The sequence below is a fragment of the Cervus canadensis genome, chromosome 7, assembly GCF_019320065.1.
Source record: "Cervus canadensis isolate Bull #8, Minnesota chromosome 7, ASM1932006v1, whole genome shotgun sequence".
Classification (NCBI taxonomy): domain Eukaryota; kingdom Metazoa; phylum Chordata; class Mammalia; order Artiodactyla; family Cervidae; genus Cervus; species Cervus canadensis.
The window spans coordinates 18,886,845-18,894,303 of NC_057392.1; the positions used below are offsets into that span (position 1 = coordinate 18,886,845).

Sequence of the window (7,459 nt, forward strand, 5' to 3'; positions counted from 1 at the left end):
AGCAGCAGGAGCTGTGGCAGTGGCAGAAGGTTTTAATTACTGCCAGGAAACAAAGCTTGGCAGGAGAGGAGAGCCAGAGAAGTGACAGGGAAGCTACAGGTTACGACAGACTTGTGAGCTCAGCCAAGCACAGGGGTGGCGGGGCCTAGCTGCTACACTAGGCCCTGCTGTGTTTCAGACAATACTCATGTGCATGGGCAAAAACTTAAGGACTGTATTTGTAACTGATTGTATAACAGGTTATTTTGGTTTCTGTTCTGTGGAAAGTGTAAAGGATTCCAACAAAGAACTTTAACATAGATTTATTTTTTGTACCCATGCTTCTATTGTTCAGTTGCTAAGTTGTGTCTGATTCTTTTCGACCCCATGGACTGCAACATGCCAGGCTTCCCTGTCCTTCAGTATCTCCTTGAGTTTGCTCAAACTGTGTCCATTGAATGGGTGATGCCATCCAACCATCTCATCCTCTGTCTCCCCCTTCTCCTGCCCTCAGTCTTTCCTAGCACCAGGGTCTTTTCCAGTGAGTCAGCTCTTCCCATCAGGTGGCCAAAGTATTGGTGCTTCAGCTTCAGCAACAGTCCTTTCAGTGAACATTCAGGGTTGATTTCCTTTAGGATTGACTGGTTTGATCTCCTCGCTGTTCAAGGGACTCTCAGGAGTTTTCTCCAGCACCACAGTTCAAAAGCATCAATTCTTCAGTACTCAGCCTTCTTTATAGCCCAATTCTCATATCTGTATGTGACTACTAGATCCATGCTGTTGATTGCTAGGTGTAATAGTCTGATCATGATGCTGAAGAAACATGTTTTTTTAAAAAAGCCGAATGTAGGAAACTGATAAAAGGACAAGGTCCCTGCCAGGGACAGGGAGTGGGAAGCCAGAGCATCTCACCAGGGATAACCCTGTGCCGCCAACCTCAGTGCCCTGTTAGCTTCCACTGCTCACTAGAAGCAAATGTGTATTTCATTTTTCTGTAAGGCTGCTCTCACCAGGGCATCAGTGTCAGGCCACTTGTACTTAGAGCATGCAGGGTGTCCCCGGGCTCCCACAGGGATGGAGGGCATTGCTTCTATGACGGTAGGACCTGCCACCACTGGAGTCCCCGTCTATTCTGAAGCCGCAGCACCTTCCCTTCACCCCAAGCTGCAGCCGCAGACTCCACCAGGCAGCAGTGCCCTCTGGGGACAGCCAGGACCATAAACCCCCAGTCACAAATGTGGCCACGCTGCCCAGGCTCACGTGAGCAAGTCCTTCCAGTCATCTCGCCCATGTCACTGATAGAAGGGCTCTGATGAATCAGCCGCAAATTGCATGACATAGAAGTCATGGCTTCTATGAACAGCATAATCTGATGGATGATAAAAATCACTTACAAGTGATGAGAAAGAGTTCTGTGTGTATAAATTGGGAAGCTGGGATGCGCCCAGACCATGAAGGGCCCATCATGTTCCCTGAAATTGTTTATCCACTCACAATCCTGGGAATGACATGCTGCCCCCACCCGACAAACCAGACTTTAGCACGGGAGGCCGATGTCTTCCCTGAATCAACAGAATCCAACAGAAGTAAAGCCAGTGTGGGCAAGTTTTGGTCTGGCAGTGCTGGAATCAGTTCCAGAACCTTCCAGGCCTCTGGGCTCCCATCGCCCCACCTCTCAGCATGAAGGTCAGAAACATGAGCCATCCCCCGGCCTGCAGAGCCTGGCACCTTGCAGAGAACCCCATCAGATGTTTTATTAACCTCCAGATTTCTCTCCTGCCATTTAACCATGGGGAGACTCTGGCATTGGATCCACCTGGGCTCTTGTTCTAAGAACAAAGATTTTCTGAATTGTCCCTTTTGTACACAATGAAGTCCGGAGTGGGCTTGTGTTCTGGTTTTAGTCATGTTGATAGTGACAACTTTTAAATGATTCAATGAATAAATCACAGGTTTTCAGTGTCCTTAGGCTTTGGGCTAGTATGGTAGGAAGGGTGGCCCAGGAGCCCTGTGTGCCGGGCTCATGAAGCACGTGGAGTCTTGCGGCTCCACAAGGGGAGGGTCTTTGCCCCAATTCACAGAGGTGGAAACTGAGGTTCAGCAATCTTCCCAACCCACTATCGAACCCAGGTCTCCCGCATCGCAGGCAAATTCTCTGCTGTCTGAGCCACTAGGGAAACCCAAGAATACTGGAGTGGGTAGCTATCTCTTCTCCAGGGGAACTTCCCAACCAGGAATCTAACCTGGATCTCCTGCATCGCAGGCAGATTCTTTACTGACTGAGCTACCTGGGAAGCCCAGAGAGGGTGAGAAACTTATTCAAAGCTCCACAGCTGGGAAGTTGGTGGCGCCACGATGGCTGTAAGTCTTATTTGGTTTCCAAGCCTCTGCTCTCTGTAGACACCAAAGTGCCCTTTATAACTGTGTGTGTGCATGCTAAGTCACTTTAGTCATGTCCAACACTTGGTGACCCTACTGACTTGTAGCCTGCCAGGCTCCCCTGTCCGTGGGGTTCTCCAGACAAAAATACTGGAGTGGGTTGTCATGCCCTCCTCCAGGGATCTTTCTGAACCAGGGAGTGAACCTATGTCTCAAGTCTCCTGCATTGGCAGACAGCATGCAGATGCATTTGCTTTTCCAGACCTTTAGAAAAACTAAATCAGAAATTCTGGGAGCCTCCAGAAACCATTGTTCATTATTTGCATCTAACGAAGCAGGTATAGGAACAAACCCATTAGAGAATTATGATGAAAGGGGGGGGGCGGAATTCTTTCTGTATGGATGTGATTGTGGGGTTGTTATATGGAAAAACAAGGGGGGTACATTTGAGCTTTTTAAAAACAATCCTAATGAATTCAGTTTGCATATTGAAGGCATAAAGAAGGCTGGGTGATGACCAAAACTCTGTTGAGGGTTTCCCTGGTGGCTCAGTGGTAAAGAATCCACCTGCCATTCAGAAGACATGGGTTCCACCCCTGATCCAGGAAGATCCCGCATGCTTCAGAGCAACTAAACCTGTGCACACAACTCCTAAGCCTGTGCTCTAGGGCCTGTGTCTGAAACAAGAGAAGACACCGCAGTGAGAAGCCCACACACCACAACTAGAGAGTGGCCCCCAACTTGCAGCAACTAGAGAAATATGTTGTTGTGCATGCAGCAATAAAGACCCAACACAGCCAAAAATAAATAAAATATTTTTAAAAAATCCCTCAGTTGACAGAGTGTTAAAGAAAAACTCTGAGGGGCAGGCCTGCTGCTGCTTCTGTGGTGGTGGGGGAGTAGAGGGAGAAGGGGGTCAGAGAGAGGAGGTAGGTGGGGTAGGAGAGGCAGCTCAGGCAGGGTGGACAAGACATAAATGTTTCCTGTAGCAAAGTGTGCAGAGTTTAGCTGGAAAGTTATAGACAAGAAGCATATCCAATCAAAAGACTTTTTTTTTTCCAGGTTTTGCCTGAAATCTTCAAGTGAGCTTAGTAGCCCTGGGGATAAAGCCAGGCAGTTCTTCTAAGTCATCAAGGACCAGGTGTTAGCAGATGTTAACCTATAACAATAAAACAGCCAGTTATTTTTACCAGCAAAACAAGTTTATTCAGGAGCAGCAAAGAATCATAATTTAGGATATACAGCTATGTGGAACCACCGACTAACCCATAAAACAAAGGACAGGAGACTCTTATAGGAGTGAAGGGGAGCCAGGAGAGGTTCTCATAAACAATGGGGTTCCCAGGTGGTTCAGTGGCAAAGAATCCACCTGCCAATGCTGGAGACATGAGTTTGATCCCTGGGTCGGGAAGATCCCCTGGAGAAGGGAATGGCAACCCACTCCAGCATTCTGGCAGAGAAAATCCCACAGACAGAGGAGACTGGTGGGCAACAGTCCAGGGGATCACAAAGAGCTGGACACAACTGAAGCAACTAAGCACAGATGCAGTAGAAAAAAGCCATGTGTGCATGCAAAGTCACCTCAGTCCTGTCCAACTCTTTGTGACCCCATGGAATGTAGTCGCCAGGATCCTCTGTCCATGGGATTCTCCAGGCAAGAATACTGGAGTGGGTTTCCATGCCCTCCTCCAGGGGATCTTCCCAACCCAGGGACTGAACCCTCGTCTCCTGCAGCTCCTGCTTCGGCAGGCAGGTTGTTTACTGCTGAGCCACCGGGGAAGCCAGTAGAAAAAGTCAGAAGACCTCAAGTCAGATCAAAATCTACTAGTTATTTGTAACTCCAGACAAATTACCTAGTTTATATAAGCCCTGGTTTCTTCAAAATGTAAACTAGAAATAATAATTCTTGAGCCCCCCTTGAAAGACTGCTGAGACAATCCAATTACATTGTGAACTGAATGTAGATTTTTTTAAATATAAAGCACTGTAAAAACACAAGGTACTTATTCTTACCCTGAAGTAAAGAGAACATTAGAGTAATTGGAGTGATTATATTCACTTTCTACTCCTAGGTTTTGTAATGTTAAAGATGTATTGTAGATTACATAGTTCCTTAAGAAGCTTAATTAGACATTGATCAATAACACAAAAAACTTTTTTTCAAATATGTGATGTCTGAAAAAAAGTGAAATGTTTATTTGTTTTGTTGTTTACAGTCACTATGTCGTGTCTGACTCTTTTGCAACCCCATGGACCGTAGCCTGCCAGGCTCCTCTGTCCATGGACTTCTCCAGGCAAGAGTACTGGAATGGGTTGCCATTTCCTTCTCCAGGGGAATCTTCCTGATCCAGGGATCAAACCTATGTCTATGTGGGAAGCCCCAAAATGTTTATTAAAACCTAATAAATGCCTCTTTAGAAAGATAACCCAGAGTCTACTCATTTTCCTGAGGTTGTTGTGAGTCACAAAGGAAATGGTGAAGCTAAGACTTTTATGTGTGTATGTATGTATATATATATATATATATATATATATAGAGAGAGAGAGAGAGAGAGAGAGAGAGAATATTCATTTAACTGCATGGGATTTTAACTGTGGCATATGGGCTCTTTAGTTGCAACATGTGGGATCTTAGTTCCCAGACCAGAGACTGAACCTGTGCCCCCTGCGTTGGGAGTGTGGAGTTTTAGCCACTAGACCATGAGGGAAGTCCCAGCTGAGACCTTTGAACTCTGGAAAGTTGTTGCTGGTGTCACTGGCAGTGTGAACTAGCAGGCAGTGTGTGGCCAGTTCTGAATGCCAGGGAAGAGAGGTTACATCACTGGAGGCTAAGGAATAATGGTGGTGGGGGGTGGGGGTTGTAAGGGAGATGGGATGATAATCATCAGGCGCTAGAAGCAAAAAAGAATGACAGAGGCAGAGAGCGCAGAGGTTCCCTGGGCAGGAGAGGGGCCTTCCTGTCCCTGACAGATACGCTTACAACTCGCTGGGAAGACTAGACTCCCGCTGCACCTGAGCAGGCGCCCCTGGGCAGCAGACAGGAGCAGGGGCTCACCTGGGCCAGGGAAGCTCGTGAAGCATGGCAGGGTCTGAGACCCCTGTCCCTCCTCAGCGGACACTGCCCAGCCATTAGGTCAGGGTCCCGACACCACGTGTTTACCCACCTTCCTTCCTGATCTTTGAGACCAAGGCAGCTGCCGAAACCTGTCCTGGGTCTCACTTCTGCTCTCTGAGCGTAACCCTGCTGTCTGAATGCAATTACCATGACACCTTTATGTCCTGGAGCTGTCATCTTTACATCCTGGAATATCTCATCAGACAGGACGACGGGGCAGGTGACACCGGTGAGGGCGGCAGGACCAGCTGACACTGAGGGCTTCCGGCGCATTCCTGGGGGCTTCCGGCGCATTCCTGGGGGCGGGGCCGGAAGTGCTGCCAGGGCTTCCCGGAGGCCGTGTCTCGTCTGAAGGCGCCCATCTTCTCCCTCGTGGCCACGCAAAGCAGGGAGGTCGAGGCCCTGGGTTATTAATTCACTAGTGTGATAAAACTGGTATTTTCAGATGGCCGTGAGCCAGGAGTTAAGCTGAGTAACTGAGGCCCCTGGGAGCAGGGCGTGGACAGTACTAGCTGGAGGGACCTCATTCCTGCAAACTGTGCTGGGAATCCACCTCTACCCCCCTACCCACCACCTCGCCAAACCAGGGCTGTCCCATCCCACCTGGCTCCCTCCTGGGAAAATCCAGCTCTTCAGGAAGCAGGTCTCTGAGGACGGAGAATGGCCCGGGTAGTGAGGAGCTCGGTAGGTCACTGGGAAGGAAAGAAATTAAGCATCTCAGAGAGAGAGACGAAGTTTCTTCAACTGTCTCTGCCCTCCCATGTTCACTTCCTCAGCCACTTGCTTCTGGGAATGTACTCGCTGGTCTGGAAATGCCCCCCTCTCTGTTGTTCCTTGAAAACAAAGGACGGAAACAGAAGAAAAAATCCTTTCATTACCTGGTACAGTGGTATACACAGACCCAAGACGGGGGAGATCAAAGCCCCAGCTTGTAGCAGGAATAAAGACGGATTCATTGACCATGCTGCAAGCAGGCAGGCACTCAGCAGACACTCCTACTTATGTGCCTTTTCTTTTCTTTTTTTTCCAAAACATTTTAGTCAGGAAAAAAAAAATTTTTTTTTTTTATTCAAGGAGAGGAAAAGTCAGACTGAATGGATTCACATGGTGTGAGAGCCACATCCATATTTTAGAAAGGAACCCTCAAGCACAATGTCCCTGCCCACACAAGCAGGGGAGCCTGGAAAAAGTGGGCTGTTGACAGAAAAGGGAGTTCCCAGCAGTGACCTCATCTTAAACTGGCCCAGGTGTCATTGAGCCGTTTTCAACTGTTTGGTCAGACATGAAAGGGGATTCGAATGAGACCCCGTCTAATCCCTTCTGCCCTGGAGCCCAGACCTGCACACTCAAGAGAAGGTTCTGGTGGATGGGTGGGTGAGCCAAGCTTGTGGCTCTTCCAAAGCTCTTTCAGTTAAGTGATCAGGAAAGAAATATGTTTGCAGACAGAATGGACTCCCACGTTTATGCATTCCTGTTGTGGGATACTTTCCTCACACACGGGGTGTTTCACCCGAGCTCCCTAACTGCAGCACTGCCTTGGCTGGAAGGAGGGGTGTGGAGAGGGGCCGGGCTCAGGGCACAGATGGGGTCTGTGAATGAGCCCCTCCTCTGCAGGGCATAGCCACAGCTTCTCAGGTAGGGGACTAGCCTCCAGAGAGCCTGCCACATCCCCTGAGATCAGGACTCACACATCCCCAGGGGCCCGAGAGGTTCTCAGCCCCCATCTGTGCTGATGCTCCAGGCAGAGTCCCGTTTCTCTTGTCCTGGAAGAGTCTGTCTCGGGTCAGAGTGCTGGGCAGGCCTGGGGAAACCTGTGTCCACTGGAGTAGGTTCCACGGGGCTTGTGGCTTATAAGCAGCATAGATGGTCTGTTTGCTTGTATGTGTGTGTGTGTGTGTGTGTGTGTGTGAAGTGTGAGTGTGTGTGTGCATGGGGTGGTATGTGATGAAGTGTGTGGTGTGATGTGTAATGTAATATGTAGTACTT

The 7,459-nt window shown here is 48.8% G+C and overlaps 1 long non-coding RNA gene across 2 annotated transcripts; it reads right to left on the reverse strand.

The window, feature by feature from the left end:
* Positions 1 to 3,192: 3,192 nt before the first annotated feature.
* Positions 3,193 to 6,225, reverse strand: LOC122445178. 2 transcript variants are annotated; one of them, XR_006270467.1, is made up of 3 exons: positions 6,077 to 6,225; positions 5,621 to 5,875; positions 3,193 to 3,517 (listed from the first exon to the last, which is right to left on the reverse strand). It is a non-coding gene; the product is annotated as an uncharacterized LOC122445178 (long non-coding RNA). The 2 variants fall into 2 exon arrangements; XR_006270466.1 differs by having other exon boundaries at positions 5,523 to 5,875.
* Positions 6,226 to 7,459: the final 1,234 nt, after the last annotated feature.